The sequence below is a fragment of the Paroedura picta genome, chromosome 1 (assembly GCF_049243985.1).
Source record: "Paroedura picta isolate Pp20150507F chromosome 1, Ppicta_v3.0, whole genome shotgun sequence".
NCBI classification, from domain to species: domain Eukaryota; kingdom Metazoa; phylum Chordata; class Lepidosauria; order Squamata; family Gekkonidae; genus Paroedura; species Paroedura picta.
In genome coordinates this window covers 71,968,172-71,986,076 of record NC_135369.1, presented here as the reverse complement: position 1 = coordinate 71,986,076, position 17,905 = coordinate 71,968,172, and the positions used below count along the sequence as shown (strand labels likewise).

The window sequence follows — 17,905 nt, the reverse complement described above, 5'->3', positions numbered from 1 at the left end:
GTCCAGTCCTGTGTAAGACCACAGTAGGCCATTGTTACAGTAAAGCATCTTGTTATAAATAGTGCCTGGGAAGGGGACACAGCAGCACTGATTACAGCTAGGCTGGGTAACTGTTGGATGCTTGCTTATTCGTTTGTTCGTTCGTTTGTTCATTTGTTTGTTTGTTTATATTTTTATTTCTATACCACCGCTCCTCCAGTGGTCTTGTGGCGGTTCACACAAGATAAAACAGTAAAAATACAATAAAACCCCATAAAACATCCCTTACAACAGTGGTCCTCAACTTTCCTAATGCCGCGACCCTTTAATACCCTCATGTTGCGGTGACCCCCAATCATAAAATTATGCAAGTGTTCTTTCAGAGAAATTAAACCGAAACTGACCAATGGTGTGAAGATCCATTGTTCACTCTTTTCCGCTGCTCCAGACAGACAAACGCTCTCTCTCGATCTACCCCGCAAGGCTGTTGTGTGGATGCCCCTCCCCCCCCCGGCCAAGCTGCTTGCCCTGCTGCGACCCCCTGAAAGAATCATTCAACCCCCAGGCTGAGAACCATTGCCTTACAATAATAAAAGACAGATGGCAAACTAACTCATTCTTAGTAATCTCTCTCCCTCTTCCCCCCTTCAGCTGGAGGGTCAAACCAGGAGTGAGGTGCCAGATCTAAAAGGCTTGTGACGTCGTTGCTCTGTGTACACAAAACCAGCCTAACTACCAGAGTGTGACCATTTAGAGTAAATGACATCTTTCTGTCATGCAGGGGCAGGCAGTGTAATTATCAGTCAGTGAAACAGGTTTTCTTACAGCACTTTTGGGTTCATGTACTCTTCCTCTTGCTCTCTTGATTTTATGTACTTCGTTCCTGAAACTGGCAAACCTTCTTCCAGGAAAGAGCCTGATCCCTGCCTGTTAAGGCTTGGGGAACATAACCTCAGAGACAGCAACGTTCGTGATATGGCTAGCGTAGGGCGGTACAGAGTCAGTGCATCCAGTGAGTGTGGTGGTGGCAGAAAATACTATCAGCATTCCGCAGGCTGCATGGCTCCCCTGGTGATCCCCGCCCCCTCCGTAAGATAAATATACAAAAAAGCCTCTCTGAACTCTTGTCTTTGGCTTGTCTGTGTCACCTTCCATGCTTCCACCTTGACAGCTCTGCACAGATTTCAGGAACAGCTTGAGATTACAGAATTAATTAGAATTAAATTAATCAGTACACCCACCACAAGGCTGCTTGGTTCCGTGAAGTGAGCAATTCTCTTAAGATGGGTTTCTGCAGCTAGAGCTGATGCTCATCACGCTTGTCAACACATCCTGCTCATTTTGATGAGGTTTCGTCTCCTGCATGTTTGGAATCCGTGGTGAAGACTGAACCTCAACAGCATCAAAAGTAGACTGGTAAGGCAGTAGTCCTGTTGGTCCACAGCAAAATCACCTGAAAGCAATAGACCCAAATTACTGCTGGTGTTTATAATTTCATAGGGGGAACCTCCATAGTAAATTCATCCCAGGTGCCCTATTTTTTGCTTATTTGTTTTTGCATCTAACATGATCTAACCCAAGAAAATCAACGTTGTACTTCCTCTGCTCCATTTTAAAACTCTCATAATCTGTAGAACTGGATTATTCTATCAAGTCCAGCAGCATCTTTTTCACCTTCCTTTTTTTCATTATTATTTTGCTTAGCCTCCAGTTTGGGGAAGCATTCTTTATTGATTTAATGTGTTTAAATCACTTGTAATCTGTCTTTCTACTAGGATGGACTCAGGAAAGCTGAAAGCTTGCAGTATTCAGTTATTTGAATTCATGGCAATTTAGAATAGGTGAGAAACGTCATAAAAAGCTCTGAGTGGAAGCTGAGGAAACTTTTAACCTTCTGGTTATCTTAGAAGTTGTCATGGCTAAGCAAAAGTGCTGCTATTACAATTAATATTTTACCACTAATATAAACTTCCTCTTGATGATTAAGGCATCCAAATTGGGTAGCTGGAAACACTTATATTTGTGTTCATATGAAATAATATATGAAATAATAAGCACCCAAACATTTCAGCTAAAAAACCCAGCAGGGATGCTTAGATACACCTAATGTCAGATGGTATTCTCAGGCACCTAAACTGGCAGTTTTAGAGAAGTGGAAAGAGGAAGACAAACATACATGAGGTCACAAAAGATCTTAGGGCACACCTTAAGCAACTTTATTTGGTGTTTAGAAAAGGGAATGGAAGAAAAAACTGCAGATCCCTTTTCCTCCCTCATAAAATTATACAAATGGAAGTTAAAATGATCTGTGGTCTTTTCCCTTTTTATAATGAATTAGCTTTAAGAGTTTATTTTCTCAATTATATTAGGAACAGGAAAATTGCTGGATTGTTTTTGGTGGGTGTTATTGTATAATAGCCAGGTTCTTTCTCCTAGAGAAATAGCATGATCAAAGGGTCCTAACTGCCTCTATCAGGAATATTGCACTGGCATTGAAAAAAACATCAGCTAATGGATGTCAACTGTTGATGGGAGGTAATATTATAGAAAAGCTGATAGGTAAATTATGAGCAGTGCCATCCTAAGCTTGCACACTTCTAAAGCTGTTGGTCAATAGGCTTAGATGGGTATTACTCTGCTTAGGATGGCACTGATCAACTCCTGTCATTTTGCAGCTTTCTGAGAAAATGGAACAGAAAGTAAGCAGACACATGGGAGTAGATCCGGTCTGAAGCCTTTTCTTACCTCACTTCATCTGATTTAGAGGGGATGTCTACATATACCAATGTCAGTGATATTTGACTTGTTATAAATCAAGCTGTATATATATATTCCATTTTTGGTCATTTACTAGCACTGCCAGACTGGAGCAGATTGTATTTATTTAAAAAAATGCATATCCCTCCTCTTTGGAAGTGGCTCATTAAGTAAAACAGTACAATAAAAGCAATAGTGTAAGAATTATCGGTAATGAAATGAGACATTAAAAAGCCATCTACTTATATTCTGGGAAGTGTCCAGCAATAGAAATGTTCTGAAAGGAAGCATGGCATTTATTATGAACATGACCAGCAATCTTCCATTAATCTGTAAGGGAGATTTTTTTGGAAATATGGCTAATGCAGAAGTGTTTTTTAAAAAAAATACAACTAATGAGGAAGATTTCAGAAAGACATTTGGTCCAATGGCGAGGGGTTCTTGCTGAGTGATGGAGCATATGCTTTGTAAGCAGAAGGTTGAATCCCCAGCATCTCCCACTGAAACAATTGGGTGGTAGGTGATATGAAAGGCCTTTCCCTGAAACCCTGCCAGAATAGATAGAGCAATAGTCTGATTTGGTGTAATGCCGCTTCATACAATCAGTATGCTTCATTACTGCACCTTGTATGTGCATAGCCTCAATTTGGAACAGACTGTATTTCTTTCTTTCAGTAGAGTGACATAAAAGGATTCAGGATATCACACTGATGTTAAAATTAACTTAGGATAGAAGCAGGCAATAATTTACAAAGTAACAGAATTACTGAGACATGTGCAAGGGTTGTAATGCACTGGGATAGCCAATCTCCAGATAATGTATTGTCTTTTTGTGTGTGTTTTTTTTGGCAATGTTCTGTGATTTTCTTTGGAGACGTAGTGCCACAATAGACATAGAAAAATCTAATTTTAAGATTACAATAGTTATGTTACTGATATACTGCTGGGTATGTATAAAATTATATGTATTAGAAAGAGTTGTGCTGCTGCAGAGAGAAAGTCAAAAGACATGAAATGAAAAGAAGAAAGGAACTTCACTATTTCACTTCATAAAACACAGTTTGTATTGTTGTTTTGACAGGGATGTTCTCCCTTCTATGGGTGACCTCCTGCCGGGATAGTGACTATGTAAGAAACTTGGGGAAAAGGTGCTGTTGGGAATACTGCTCTGGCTCTGATTTTAACTTGGACTCACCTGTGGACACAAAATGGGTTCTAGAAGTTAGTCCTGGACACCCTAGACATGCTAATCCTGTCCTGATGCAGTTTTGTGGACTTCCAGGGTCCATTCCCATTGCTAGTCCTTATCTTTAAAGCTCTTCAGAATGTGGGCCCCATAAACCTCTCCCTGTATGAGAGAGCACATGCCAACTAGGATTGCCAGCTCTGGGTTGGGAAATACCTGGAGACTTGGGAGATGGAGCCAGGAGTGAGTGGGATTTGGGGAAAGGAGGAACCTCAGTGGAGTATAATGGTATGGAGTCCACCCTCCAAAGCAGTCATTTTCTCCAAGGGGACTGATCGCTGTCTCACTGTAACTCTAGAGGATCCCATACTGTTGTCATAGTCTTGCAGATCGCAGTGAGATCCACACAGTCAAGGCTTAAATGTGCCTTAAGTTGAAAGACTATAAAAACTGATCATGAAAGCACTGAGGCAAGCCACAGACCACCAAGGGGAAAAGAGGAGAAAATACTTAACACACACAAAAATTGGAATCAAGAAACCAAAAAAGGTTAAAGAAGTGACAAGGTACCACCAAATATTATGTGCATTATGTAGAAAAATGAAAAATATTAAACATATGAAGATATATGTATATTATACTGAGGCTATCAGTAAGGTCTTGCGGTGTTTTTAACTTTCATTTTTCTATGTAAGGCACATAATGTTAGGCTGCACCTCGATCCTTCTTTAACCTTTTTTGGTGTCTTGAAACCACAGACTTCATTAAATCAAATATTTACAATATATCTTATGTGTGTGGGTGGGTGGGGGGGACTAATTCCATTTTTACAGGTGAAGATCACTGAGTCACAGCAACAAATGGCTAGCCCAGGATCTGTCTGTAAATCCATGGCAGAGAATTCTTAAGCAGCAATAATGGTTAAGCAATACAAATTAAGCATCTCTGAACATATGCAGAATGCTGCCCCCCCTCTCTCAGGCTACTGCAACCACCTTATTTCCCCAACCCTATGTTTCCCCATGGATTTTCTCAGGTGCATGGAGGTCTAATTCAAATCTAGCAACAACAATGCCCTTTTACCTTAAAAAAACAACTCCAGTATTGAAGAATAAGGCCCCTTTTGCATTTTTAATGTGCATTTTGCTATTGTATGCCAATAGATTAGGAGGGTTGAACTAAATTGTGACTGACCTAGTTGCTTTAGCATGTAGAGTCAGTTTTGCCATCTGAATCTGCTGTTTTACAAGAACAAAGTCTTAGTCTAGTATGAGAAATAGCAGTCGGGTGAGTGCGGGTTAAAAAGCCATGGAGGATGAGGAGGCCCGCAGCTCCTGCAAGGCCGCCAAGGCAAAGCGGCAGGTTTCCACCACCCAGGCTCCTTTTGTGTTCTCTAAATAGGGGCCAGTGATTACACCATTCCAGGCCTCTGCTGAGCTCGGTGGGAATACATGGCTCGGTGCTTCCAGCTGTCTCAGATCAAGAAGTTAGTAGGGAGCCTGAAAACAGCACATGTCTCCTGATATCGTTTCTCTGATCCGGGATGGCTGCAACAAGAATGATCCGCTGGCACAAACACCCTGGAAAATGGGAACCTGACAAGGAATATGAGTGCCATCCCCGCCATGAAGATTTACCAGGCTGGCATCCCTCTCCCCTCCCCTCCCCATTGTACACTGTCATATCATTATCCATGAACCTGCTAGTGAAATCAGTTGAGAGAATTCCTTAGCCAGTCCCCTGCCACAGCTCTCATGAAAACTCCCTTCTCATTCTCTAGCCTGCAAGCCATAAGGGATAAGCTAGGCAAGCCTCTAGCTACCCCAGACCCAGCCTCTATTGGCTGCTCTTTTATTATCTCTGTGGCCACTCAAATAAGCTGCAGGGGCACAAATAGATCAATAGTTTGATAGATGATGGATATAAGGTACATTATATACCATGTAGGTTCCCCGTATCTCACTGTCATGGTCTCCATATGCGGATACTAACTAAAAATCTATTTATCTATCCCAGTGCCCATTTGCTGGGAGACAGCATGGTCTTGTGAATTTTTTATGACTTCACTTAGGCTGGAGACAATCCAAAGGTCAAACTCCACACCACATCTCCAGTCACCTTGCCAGTCAGCACAGATCACGGGGCTCTGATACTTTCTGAATCTCTGATCACCTACAGGGCACTAAATTACTGCTATTACGCCTCAATTTGCGGTACAATATTGCTCTTTGATACACTACCTGCCTTTGTCTGTCTGCATAGCGGTGAGAACTGTATGCATTATTTACCAGGCTAAGCTCACTGCAGTGGCTGTGGCAGTGTGTATCTGCTGCTCAAAGAGTGGAGAACTGGAAACTGGGTTTGAAAAACAAGACAGCCAAGGCGGCACAATGTCACATGCAAAAAATCAGTTTGCATTTTGTGTGTGGCTGGCTTATGCCCTTGATGCTTGTTCTCCTTGAGAAAGAGTCTTTCCATGTCATTGACTGGGCTTTGGAACAACCAAAGAAGGCATTATAGGGAACCCAGAACAGGTTTTGTCAACTTCCTGGCTTCATGCTGTAATAAGACTTTGGGAGTCCAGCAATACCCATGAAAGGATGAAAAATATGCGCTGCAGTTCTCTCTTCCCCAGCAAGTCCAGTTAAAAGGATCAGGTAGTAGGTGGTGTAAAAGACTGGACCTTGAGACCCTGCAGGACTGCAGCCATTTTGAACAGAAAAGACTGACCTGTATAAATCACTGATTCCTATGAACCCATGGAGGCATTTTATACTAAGTCAAACAACTGACCTGTCAAGGTCAGCATTGTCTACATAGACAGAAAGCAGCTATTCTTGGTCTCAGGTATGAAAATCTTTCACTATACCTGTAATCCTATCCTTTTTGTGGGAAATATCAAATATTGAACTTGAGACCTTCAGCATGCCAACAGCTTCGTATCGTATGGCCAGAATATATGTTAAGAATTCTTGTGCTTAACTGAGGTGTTATACATTCCTATTTGGAATCACTTAGACTGATCTAATAGTGAGATGACAGCAACTGAGGAAAAGTTTGAAAATGGGACACATCTAGAGACCGTTTTGATTCGAACCTTCACATTAAAAGAAAAGAAAAACAAAGAGACAAGGTTTTCAATTTGTATAGCTTTATTTATTGCAAAGACATATTCTGTAAAATATTGATATTGTTACTTTATTGTAAGCCTAAGGGACAGGTTTACTTTTCTGTTCATGAAATTCTTGCTGACAGAGAGATTAATGTTGACATAATGTAATATTAGAATTGTTGGCAGAGTTTAGATATACAAAGAGGAGCAAAGCACCACGCTGCTTAAACAAGTAAATTATGAAGAGAAACTACTTTTTATAGAAAGAGAGAGGAGAGAGAATCTATAGTCTAACTGGCTCTGACTTACATTCTGTTTCATGATTCTGGCAGCAAGCAAAGGACAAGTGTGATCAAAGGGACAATCTAAATGGGCCAACCACGATATAGGAGAAGATTATTTGAAAAATATCAGGAAATTCCTAATCTAACTATGCTAAATACACATCCCCTCTGATGTCCCTTGTAGGATACTCCTCATACATTTTTCAATCATGCAGACGACAGATCTTGCATATTCCAACAAGATGGGTAACATAAGTATCAAGAAGAATTGGGGTTTTTATACCCCTGCTTTTCTCTACCAAAGGAATCTCAAAGCAGCTTACAATAACTTTCCGTTCCCCTCCCTACAACAGGCACCTTGTGAGGTAGGTGGGGCTGAGAGAGCACCGAGAGAACTGTGATTGGCCCAAGGTCACCCAGGTTACATATGGAGGAGTGGGGAATCAAACCCAGTTCATCACCCTTAACTGCTACACCATGCTGGCTCTCCCCATCAACTCCTCTTCCCATGAGGGAAGTGGAAATGTGGCTTGGTCTTTGGATATGAGTCTATGGGGAGAGGTCTACATATTTCTACTGTTCACTGTTTCTTAGATGAAAATCATGACATTGAGATGCTCAATGAGTGACTGAGGCTAGAAAAGAGGAGGCAGGGCAGGGAGAAATGGTAAAGCATGAAAACAATAGAAAGTGACATGGTGGGCCTGTGGAAGGTCATCAAGGTCAGGGCCATGAAAAGAGGAGAGTCCCCCTAGTCTTAGGAGTGGTGGACAAGGAGGTAAAAAAGAGGCTGTATACCCATCTTGTTCTCTTTGCTGTTCTCTCCCTCCCCACCTTGGCCCAGAGAATGTTCTTCTGCCTTCTCAACGGCCTGGCATGCTGGGTGACAAATTGTGCAAGTCTGTTTTTACTGACACAGCCCACCATACATGAGAAGCATCCACAGAGCTGCATTAAGATCTCTCTGCAGATAGACTGCAGGCACATCTTATTACTGTGGTGAAGGTGGTGAGAGTGCGTGATTTTGATTCCACTGGATGCTGTTGCACTGTTATAATACTGAGACCGTAGCAAACTGTAGTCAATCAGAGGAGAGTGGAGTAATATACACAGACGCAAGTACATAGAGTTAAGCAGGCTCCATCCACTGTGGTTTAGAATCCCGTTCACGGCTAAGATAATGTTTCCTCGCTAGCGGATTGTCAGGGGAGAGCAGAGTAGGAGGCAGAGAGGTTATTATTGTAGAGAGCCTTAGAGTGGAATTGGCTGGCACTTCAATAGGTTATGCTCTGTGGTTTCCTGGCTCCAGGCTGTGTTCAAGGGGTTCACTTGCTCATTCTCCAACGGCTTTCCTGGTCCCAAGCTGGTCCCATTATTGTTCCTCCTTAGGAAGCAGATTATAGGTTGCTTTTTCAGCTCATCCCCAAAAGCAGTCCTTAAAGGAGATGAATTTCTGATTGAAATACTCCCTGTCAATTGCTGCGGAGATTTGTCTGAAACAGTACGGACACCCTGCTGGTGAAATTGCCCTTAGAGAAGGGACGGGTTTCCCCTAGGCCTCAAGTTTGCTCCACCATCTATGCTGTGACTATGCGCTGTTGAGCATTTCTCAGTCACATTCCTCCTTCCTTCTGCTTTCTGAGACAAATGTCCAACAAATCTTACTTAGCATGTACACTCTGTTAATAAGGGATATTAACAGGTTCAGAAGAGATTCTCCCTCTAATCCAGTTGACTGATAATGCTGGGAGATAGCCTTTGCTTGCAACATTGGACCTGGCCTATTTCCCTTGCACAATCAATTTCCTGACATCTGCCATTCGTTAAGGAACAAACCAGTTATTATATAATTTGGCACTAGGAATACTTCCCAATTTCAAGCAAGCAGAAAGATCTAGGGAAGTCAGAAGGAGCCTTCTTCTATTCCTGAACAACAGAAACTGCAACCAAAGTGTCTTCTCCTGCCATTGGAAATGCAGATATTTTTTCTGGAGTTCAATGAGACTTGCCCTGGAATTATTGCCTAAATCACAATTTCTGTTCATAAATTTTGACTCTGTCTCTTCTCTCCACAATGTTCCTTCTCTCCACAATGTTCCTTCTCTCCACAATGTTCCTTCAAGGTGACTCATATAACCTAACACCAAAATAAATATACCCAGTCTCCAAAACTCATGCCATTAAAAAGAACTGTGTCATTAAGGCCCATTATGCACGGCCGCCGAAACGGCGATTTCGGGTCACATGGAAAACGCGGAGGGGGAAGACGCGACGCATACCGGTTATACACGGGGCGGGGCGCGACGGCGGCAAAACCCAGAGTAACCGATTATGCACGCGCCGATCCGGGCGCCGCTTCTGGTTGCGCCCCGCTCACCCGGAAGCTGCGCTTTCTTCCGCGTTTCACTGACGCGGCTTTTTCGGCGGCATGCACCGAAGCTGCAGCCGGTTGCAGCCGGCTCCGTGCGTTATCCGTGATTTTAGTCGCCGCCATTCCACCCCGAATGTGCGCTAAAACCCCCGTGCATAATGGGTCTAAAAGAATGGTAATATCCAAGCTACTTCTTTAGAAGTGCTCCTCCAGCCATCATGCACATACTCCAAGAATCTTCTTTTTGCCCTCCATTACTAACGTCTCTGGAAACCCTGTCCTCTGGAGATAAGGTTGGGCCAAGAAAGATAGAAACGGTGGTCAAATTAGTAGAAACTGTGGGAATGACTAAGAACCCAAATGGAAATGGAAAGGGGGCTATGAATCTTTTTTGTTTTCTTTTGTTTCCTAACCCTGCAGGTGTGTGTTAATGAAACTGATATTGAACCCTGGTTGGGCCATTTCTTTTCCCTCCATTAATGGCTCAGGGACTGAGAGGGTCTGTGTGAGTCTTTAGCACACAGTCGGGCCCAGCTGTATATTCCTTATTGTTCCAGAGCATCGCTTTTAGTCAGGCCTTATGCTGAAAATGCGACATGAGGAAACCATAGGGACACTTTGGCATGGAAGGCAAGAGGCAGTAACAAAAAGGCCCTGTGTACGCGGTGCACATTTTCTTTTCTAATTTGGGATTTGAACTATGAACGACACAGGCAAGTGGGATTTGAATGCATCATAATGACATACAAATGAGCCTCTTCTGAGCCAAGGCTTTACAACCCAGAGAAAGGACAAAACAAGCCAAGCTAGTTAGCTTCAGCCTCCAATGGCCAGTCCTTGAAATGCCATCAAGAATGCTGTTGGGGAGGGGGAGCTGTCAAGACTTGGAGGGGAGTGGAAAACAACAGCACAGAACAAGGGAGAAATGCAAAGCAGAGAGCCAAGACAGACAAAGCTACTTTGTGTTCTGACCTGGCTTCTGCCAGACATGGGGCCTTTCGGGGCTTTATTGCCATGCTGAAGGGAAAAATGCTCCTCTGCTCTGGGACTGCATGCTGTGCTAACATTTTGGTCAGGCTGGCAAGGTCTGAGCCACTGCCATGTGTGCACAATTGCTGCCTCTCCTGCTGAACCGGCCAACAAGCCACCTGTTTCCAAAGACAATGAATTTTCCAACTCATGTTCCAAAGTGACAGCGAATCTGAACTGGCAGACTTGGCTTGGAGGCTCTGATCTCTCCTTTCAGGTTTCAAAGGTTCTTAAGTTCTCTTTCAATGTGCCACAGGTTAATGTGAAAAAGAATCCATACCCAGGCTTACCATTCTGCATGCACTGGATTCAATGCACTTTAGAAGTAGATTTTCCTGTTTTGCAAAAGCACATTGAAAGTGGATTATCCAACGTGTGCAGAATGGGCTACATTGCTAGCTCCAGCGTGGGACATTCCTAGAGATTTGGAGGTGGGATCTGGGGAGGCAAGAATTTGGAGAGGGGAGGGACGTCTGGGAGATGTCCAGGCCACACCTGCTAAGTGGCAATGCTAGCAAATACTTCTCTCTTCCAACAGCAATTTGCTTGCAAGGAGTGTGATCAGCTCTTAAATGCTTTTTTTTTTAAACCCTGTTTTTCATTGAACCCTCAAAATTGTTCAAAATTGTATTACAACAATTACGGTATGTATTCCTGCATTGCTTTTCCATAGCTGTTCCCCATTGACTCCCTGCTCTGTGTTTCCCAGCATATCTGACAGAAACTGTTATTAACTTAAGAGATAGTTTCTAATAAGTCTGCGGGTTCAGTAAACACAGACTCCAAGTTCTTTGACAGCAAAGCTCTTTATTCAATCCAGACATAAATCAGACACCGAACAACAGCTGGGGAAAACATGGACATATACAATTTGGGGAGCCCATCAGAGCTCTGACTGGCCCATACAGTCCAAGATCAAGAGTCTCTAATTGGTTCCATTTGCATGGTGGTTCAAGCGATTGTCCACATATTGTCCACCAAATTGTCCACATACAAAACCATTGGTTCTGTATGAATCTTCTTGGAGGGTGGTCCTAGTAGGGAAGCTTTTTTTGCCTGATCCAAACATGTTGGTGCCAATCAAATGCTTTAATCTGAATGGTACAACTTACTCAAACAGGCAGCAAGTAGAACAATTGGACTGTCACTTGAAAACTAGTTGTAGATCCAGCAAATAACTTTTTAAAGTTTAAAACCCAAAGGACATAAACAATTTGTTAGATTTATGTTTTCCTTGAGGTAGCTTCAGTGGCAGAAACATGCAGACAATTCTACCTCCATATGAAGTAAGCTAATGGTTTATTATGTTGTTTGATGCTAATTGTTGCAATATGGAAATATGATCATTTCCCCATGCACTATACAAATCACTTTGGAGATAGTAGTTTTTGAGATGAGCAAACTAAACAAGAATGGTAGGACTCCAAACTATTATTACTGGAGGGGAGAAAAGGCTAGAAGAATTGGCATTTATACTTTGGAATGCAAAGAAGAGGAGAGTAAAAAAAGAAGAAATACTGTAGACTGATTCCATTTTTGGCCTGCCTGATGACTATAAAATCACACAACATAAGGAACATGAAGTGTCAATAGTTTGTTGCCAGAATATTCTGACCCTTTCTCACGCTACAACATACTTGAATAAACAAGAAGGAAAACTGAAACTTTGCTTTTTTCAAGTTTGTTTCTGCCATAAAAGGATAATTAACTTTGATGTTGTCTAATAATAACACCCTTTAATAACACCTACTTTTGTCAGAATATATTCAGAGGTGCAGCTTTACTCAGAGACCCACTTTTAACAAAAGTTCAAGAGAGGAATATTGCTGAGATGAGAAATGGGCACTGGAACTGGTGTTTTTTTTTGGGGGGGATTATTCTTACTTGTGTTTAGGGATATCAATCCCCAGGCAGAACCTGGAAATCCCTCAGAATTTCAGCTTATCTCCAGACTGAAGCGATCAGTTCCCCTGGAGAAAATGGCTGCTGGGTGGAGGGGGGTGGTGGACTCCATAACATTAAACTCCATTGAGGTCCCCCCCATCCCCACCCCCACTCCTGGCTCCACTCCCAAAATCTCCAGGTATTTCCCAGCTCAGAGTTGGCAACCTTATTTGTGTTGCAAACTGCTATGCAAAAAATAAACCATCATTATCCATGACAACAATCTTCCCAAATACCTTGGAAAAGTAAGCATCAGAGATTCCTATTGTCTGTGCCTTCCTAATATCATGCAGTCTGACCCCTTATAATCTTTAATTTGTAGAACACCCTTTCTGTATTTGATGCAACAATGAAAACCAATGTTATTCTGTAGGATACACAGAATATATAATAGTCAGCCATTGCTATCTATGGAAAATACTTAAGCATTTCTACTTGTATAGGGATTTTCCTAAGAATATTTGTAGAACATTTTAAAAAATGAACTGTTTGACTTTGTCATAGGAAGGCATGTCACATCCTCACTTGGAAGGAGTAGCTGGCATCTGCAATGAAGAAGAAGGAGAAGAAGAGTTGGTTCTTATATGCCACTTTTCTCTATCCGAAGGAGGCTCAAAGTGGCTTACAGTCGCCTTCCCTTTCCTCTCCCCACAACAGACACCCTGTGGGGTGGGTGAGGCTGAGAGAGCCCTGATATTACTGCTCAGTCAGAACAGTTTTATCAGCGCCATGGCGAGCCCAAGGTCACTCAGCTGGCTGCATGTGGGGGAATGCAGCATTGAACCCGGCATGCCAGATTAGAAGTCCACACTCCTAACCACTACACCAAACCACTACACCAAACTGAAGAGTACTACTGATGCAAGATACACTCATGCAAAACTTTGTTGTCACTTAGGAGCCTCCTAGCTGCAATCAAGTAGCAACAGATGTAACCTTAAAAGCTCATGGTGCAAGTGGAGTACCAACAACCATGGTCAGGCCCCCTTCCTATCCAGCATAACTTGAAAGCCAGAAACATGACATCAGGAATGTAGCAGGGGTAAACAATCACGAGGTCCCTCTGGGTGGAAGTGTGGCTAGGAATATTGGGGGTGGGGGAGAGAGACTGGGTAGAGGCAGTAGAGTTCCAAAAGGTGACATAATGCAGGGGTTCCAAGCCTTATTGAACTTCTGAGCACTTTCAGAATTTTTAGGACAGATATTGGAGGCAACAACAAAATGGTTGCTGTGGAGTATGTGGCTAGCCATAAACAATTGAAAGCTCTAAGCCAAGCCTCCGATGATGGAGGCATTTGTTTCTCCAATGAGTGTTCCTTGCAGACACAAAGGTAATGACTACTGGGCTGTTATGAAGCATCTCCTGCTCCAGGCGGTGGTGAAGAAAAAATAGGTTTAAAAAAAAATCCAATAAATCCAATCCAATAATAAAGAATAGAAGCTCTAGGGAAGAAGGAACCAAACACCAAAGAGTAATTAACACATGTAATTCATTGCCACAGGAAGTGGCAGCAGCTATAAGCATAGACAGCTTCAAGAAGGAGTTGAATAAACATGTGGAGCAGAGATCCATCAGTATATCTTATCCACAAGGTATAGATGGAACACTATGTCTGGGTAAGAGATTCTTTGTGTTCTTGGTGCTTGGGGGAGCAACAGTGGCAGGGCTTCAGGAGTTCTGGTTCTGCTGGTGGACCTCCTGATGACACCTGGGTTTTGGCCACTGTGTGACACCGAGTGTTGGACTGGATGGGCCATTGACCTGATCAAACATGGCTTCTCTTATTTTCTTATGTTCACCAGGAACTATGATGGCAAGTGTCATTTTGATCACAGGCAGTATGCTGGGGATCCTAGATCTAAGGAGAAGGTAAGGCTGGGTGGGCCAAAAGTCTAGGCACAAAAGATAGCAGCAAGGCTTCTGTGCATAGCTGGCTGAGAGAGACTGTTCCGAAATAAGAAACATGGAAACACTGACTGTCTTTACTCTTTAGGGATGGTGCTAACTTGGAAGCCTGTGGGACGCAGTCTCTGGGTACAAATTCAGTGCTTTTTGTTCAAGCCTGACTGGTGTTGATAGCAAGCTTTTCTCAGTTTGGTGCTAAGGTTTGCCAAATGTATTCTGATTCCCAGTGGGGAAAACCCATGGTACTGTTCTATTCCTGGCACACAAGTCTTCTCAGTAAGCAGTGTTTGTGGATAAGGCAGCTGAACTTCGGCCTGTTTGTTTTGATTGCATGTGCTTCAGAAAGGGTCTCCCTCCAACTCTGAATATACGAAGCTGCAGAGCTGGCTTTTAAATTATTGAAAGCAATCTTCTTTTTATGGTCTGTGTTATAGTCCTTGAGTAGTTGCCAGCATTGTGAGCAGCAGGAACACAAACATGCTGTTAGAACACCCTGCAGACAGAAGAACTGGCAGCAGAGTGAGTTCGGAACAGCCATGTGGAGAAGAACAAGCAAATGTGATTCATGTTCCTTCAATGTCTTTGTCATGGTCTTGGCACTAATCCAGGCCCTTCTTCTTCTAGGGTTGAAGAAGGTGAAGTGATTTCCCAGGTGAAGTGATTGACAGGTGTCACTAATAGGATTGTGCCTTGAGAGTACTCAAAGTAGGCAGCACAATCCCACCTCCTTATGAACATTCCCACAATTAATGAATTGGATAGGAAGGAGTACTTGCCAGGTAAGGAGCATTGGATTAGTGGCCTGAAAATCTGGGATTTGGAGTCAGGTGCCAAAAATCTTGTTAGTTTTCTACTGCAGAAAAAATAAACTCTAGCTCTGAATGTGCCATTGATTACAGGCCTGTCTACATGACTCCTTTTCAGGCTGGCCATCATTGATATTCATTTTATTATTATTATTATTATTATTATTATTGAATTTATTTCCCCCCACTCCCTTGCGGCTCGTGGCGGGTTACAACAATATAAACCCCATAAAATACATTAAAAACCAATTAACATGTCAATATTAATGACTACCTGGCAAGAGCGGCTAATCAACTACCCATTCCCCTTAGCAAGTGGAGAGGGGATACTGATGGTACTCATGTCTAATCCCAATCCTCAGGTCCCGGGGGGGCGTAGGTGTTAAGCCTGGTCTCAACCGTAAACCTGGCGGAAGAGCTCCGTCTTGCAGGCCCTGCGGAACGATGGAAGGTCCCGCAGGGCTCGCAGTTCTCCCGGGAGCTCATTCCACCAGGCAGGGGCCAGGACCGAGAAGGCCCTGGCCCTGGTCGAGGCCAGGCGTGCTTCCCTAGGGCCGGGGACGACCAATAGATTTTCTCCCGCAGAACGTAAAGCTCTACGGGGGGCACTCTTTTGTGAACATCCTGATACATGCCTGAGTGAAGCTTAGCTGATCCTGGGTAAATCACCTATACCTTTCAAGATGCGGCAATTTATGAGGAACTATAGCTCAAAACTAGAGCACACACTTGGCAAGGTTTTCCTTGATATCCCCAATTAAAGGTTTTCGTGGTTTCTAAAGATCTTTACTTTGAAACAGCGCTAAGGGAGAGATTGGTACCAATTCCCAATTTGTCATGAATCTTGTTGGGTGAACTTGGACATCACTCTCTCAGCCTAATCTAGCTCCTATGGTCATTGCAAGGATAAGGTGGAAGCTGGTGGAACCACATGTGTCTCCTTGAAATTCTTGAAGGAAGGGTTAAAATATATATTAAATCAAGCACACAAAGCCTTCTCAAGATAACTGGTCTCAGAGAAATTAATGATCTACCAAGTGAGATCAGGGCCCTGTGGGACCTAAAACAGTTCCACAGGGCCTGCGAGACAGAGATAAAACCACACAACAATACAAAAACCAACATGGCAGAAAAACAGTCCTTCTCCATAAATGGAATGTCTGCCACTTGGCTGGCAGAGGGCAATGTCAGTCATCACCCAGATGATTGACGGGTGGCATACTTACCAATGGGAGGGCCCAGCCAGATCTTCCTCCTACACTGGCCTCAACCACAGACCTGGTGAGAGAACTCTGTCTTACAGGCCCTGCAAAAAGCTGACAAATCCAGGGCACGCAGACTATCAGCCTGGGGTACTGCAATACCCAAGTGACCACTGCCTCCAGTAGGCTCAGCAGGGCATCTGGCGGGGCTTTGGGTGGGCAGTACACCATCCAGACAGACAAGCACTTGACCAACTCCTATCCATTGCTGACACACTCCACTCCACCAGTTTCTGGCACCAGGATAGCCCTGTATTGGTAAGCCTCTCATGCCATGATTGCTACCACCCATACCATGGATATGAGATTGGTGCAGGACCAAGAACCCAGGCACGCCTAGTTCTTTCAAGGTGACTGTTTCACCTTCTCATGCCCAGGTCTCAGTTAGGTCTAAGCAAGGTCCGCCCCGGACTCCACAAAAAAGAAACAAGGCCTTGTTATTAATTGACCTTGCATTGCAAAGCACCAAAACCGGAACCTCCCTAGCCTCCGCCCTCACACATCTGGGGATGGGATGTAACCCACCATGAGCCATCAGGGAGTGAGGGGTAATAAATCAAATAAATAAACAACAACAACAACAACAACAATAATAATAAAAGAGGAGCAAGATCGCATGGGGCCACAGCCGTGTCTCCATGGCCAGGCCCCATATGGGTTAGCAACGCTCCCAGATCTTCTGTTGTACAATGCCGTCTAGATGACACCTATTGAATACCACCCAGCACTTTATTCCCATACCCCTCTGTCACAAGAAATGGAAATGAATTAAATGAGCTCCTAAGTTTTTAATGTTAACTGTTTTTATGTTTAATTATTAATTTTGAATTTTAAGGTATACATTTATTTATTTATTTGTTGGAATTTGAGGCTGCCCCAATATAATAGTAGTCTTGGGGTAGCTGACAACAGTTAAAACCCCATAGACAAAATTATAAAACCATTTGCAATTAAAACATGTTATGACAAATGTGAGCCACCCTGAGCCGTCAGGGAACGGTAGCATGTAAATTGGATAAATAAAAATAAATGAATAAAAAAATGAAGTTCCATCACTTGATCTGCTGTTGACTCCTGGCCTGCCTCTCTACATCATCCAGGTACCACCACTTGTCCTCTCTTTGGAGGGCGGCTGAATCCCCTCCCTCCATGGTATGTCTGAGCAAGCATGTACATCACCACCCAGGGGGAGCAGCAGCACAAGATTCCTTCTGCAGGACCACTTCAGGAGAAATACAGTGCCTTCCCACTGTTGTAGCCTGTGCCAGT

General features: G+C 43.3%; 1 long non-coding RNA gene across 1 annotated transcript in view; it reads left to right on the top strand.

Annotated features, from left to right (window-relative positions):
- Positions 1–1,128: 1,128 nt before the first annotated feature.
- Positions 1,129–17,905, top strand: part of LOC143838519 (uncharacterized) — a 37,501-nt gene continuing 20,724 nt past the window's right edge. Inside the window, exon 1 of the long non-coding RNA XR_013231410.1 lies at positions 1,129–1,395. This is a non-coding gene — a long non-coding RNA (uncharacterized LOC143838519). The remainder of the gene's footprint in view (positions 1,396–17,905) is intronic.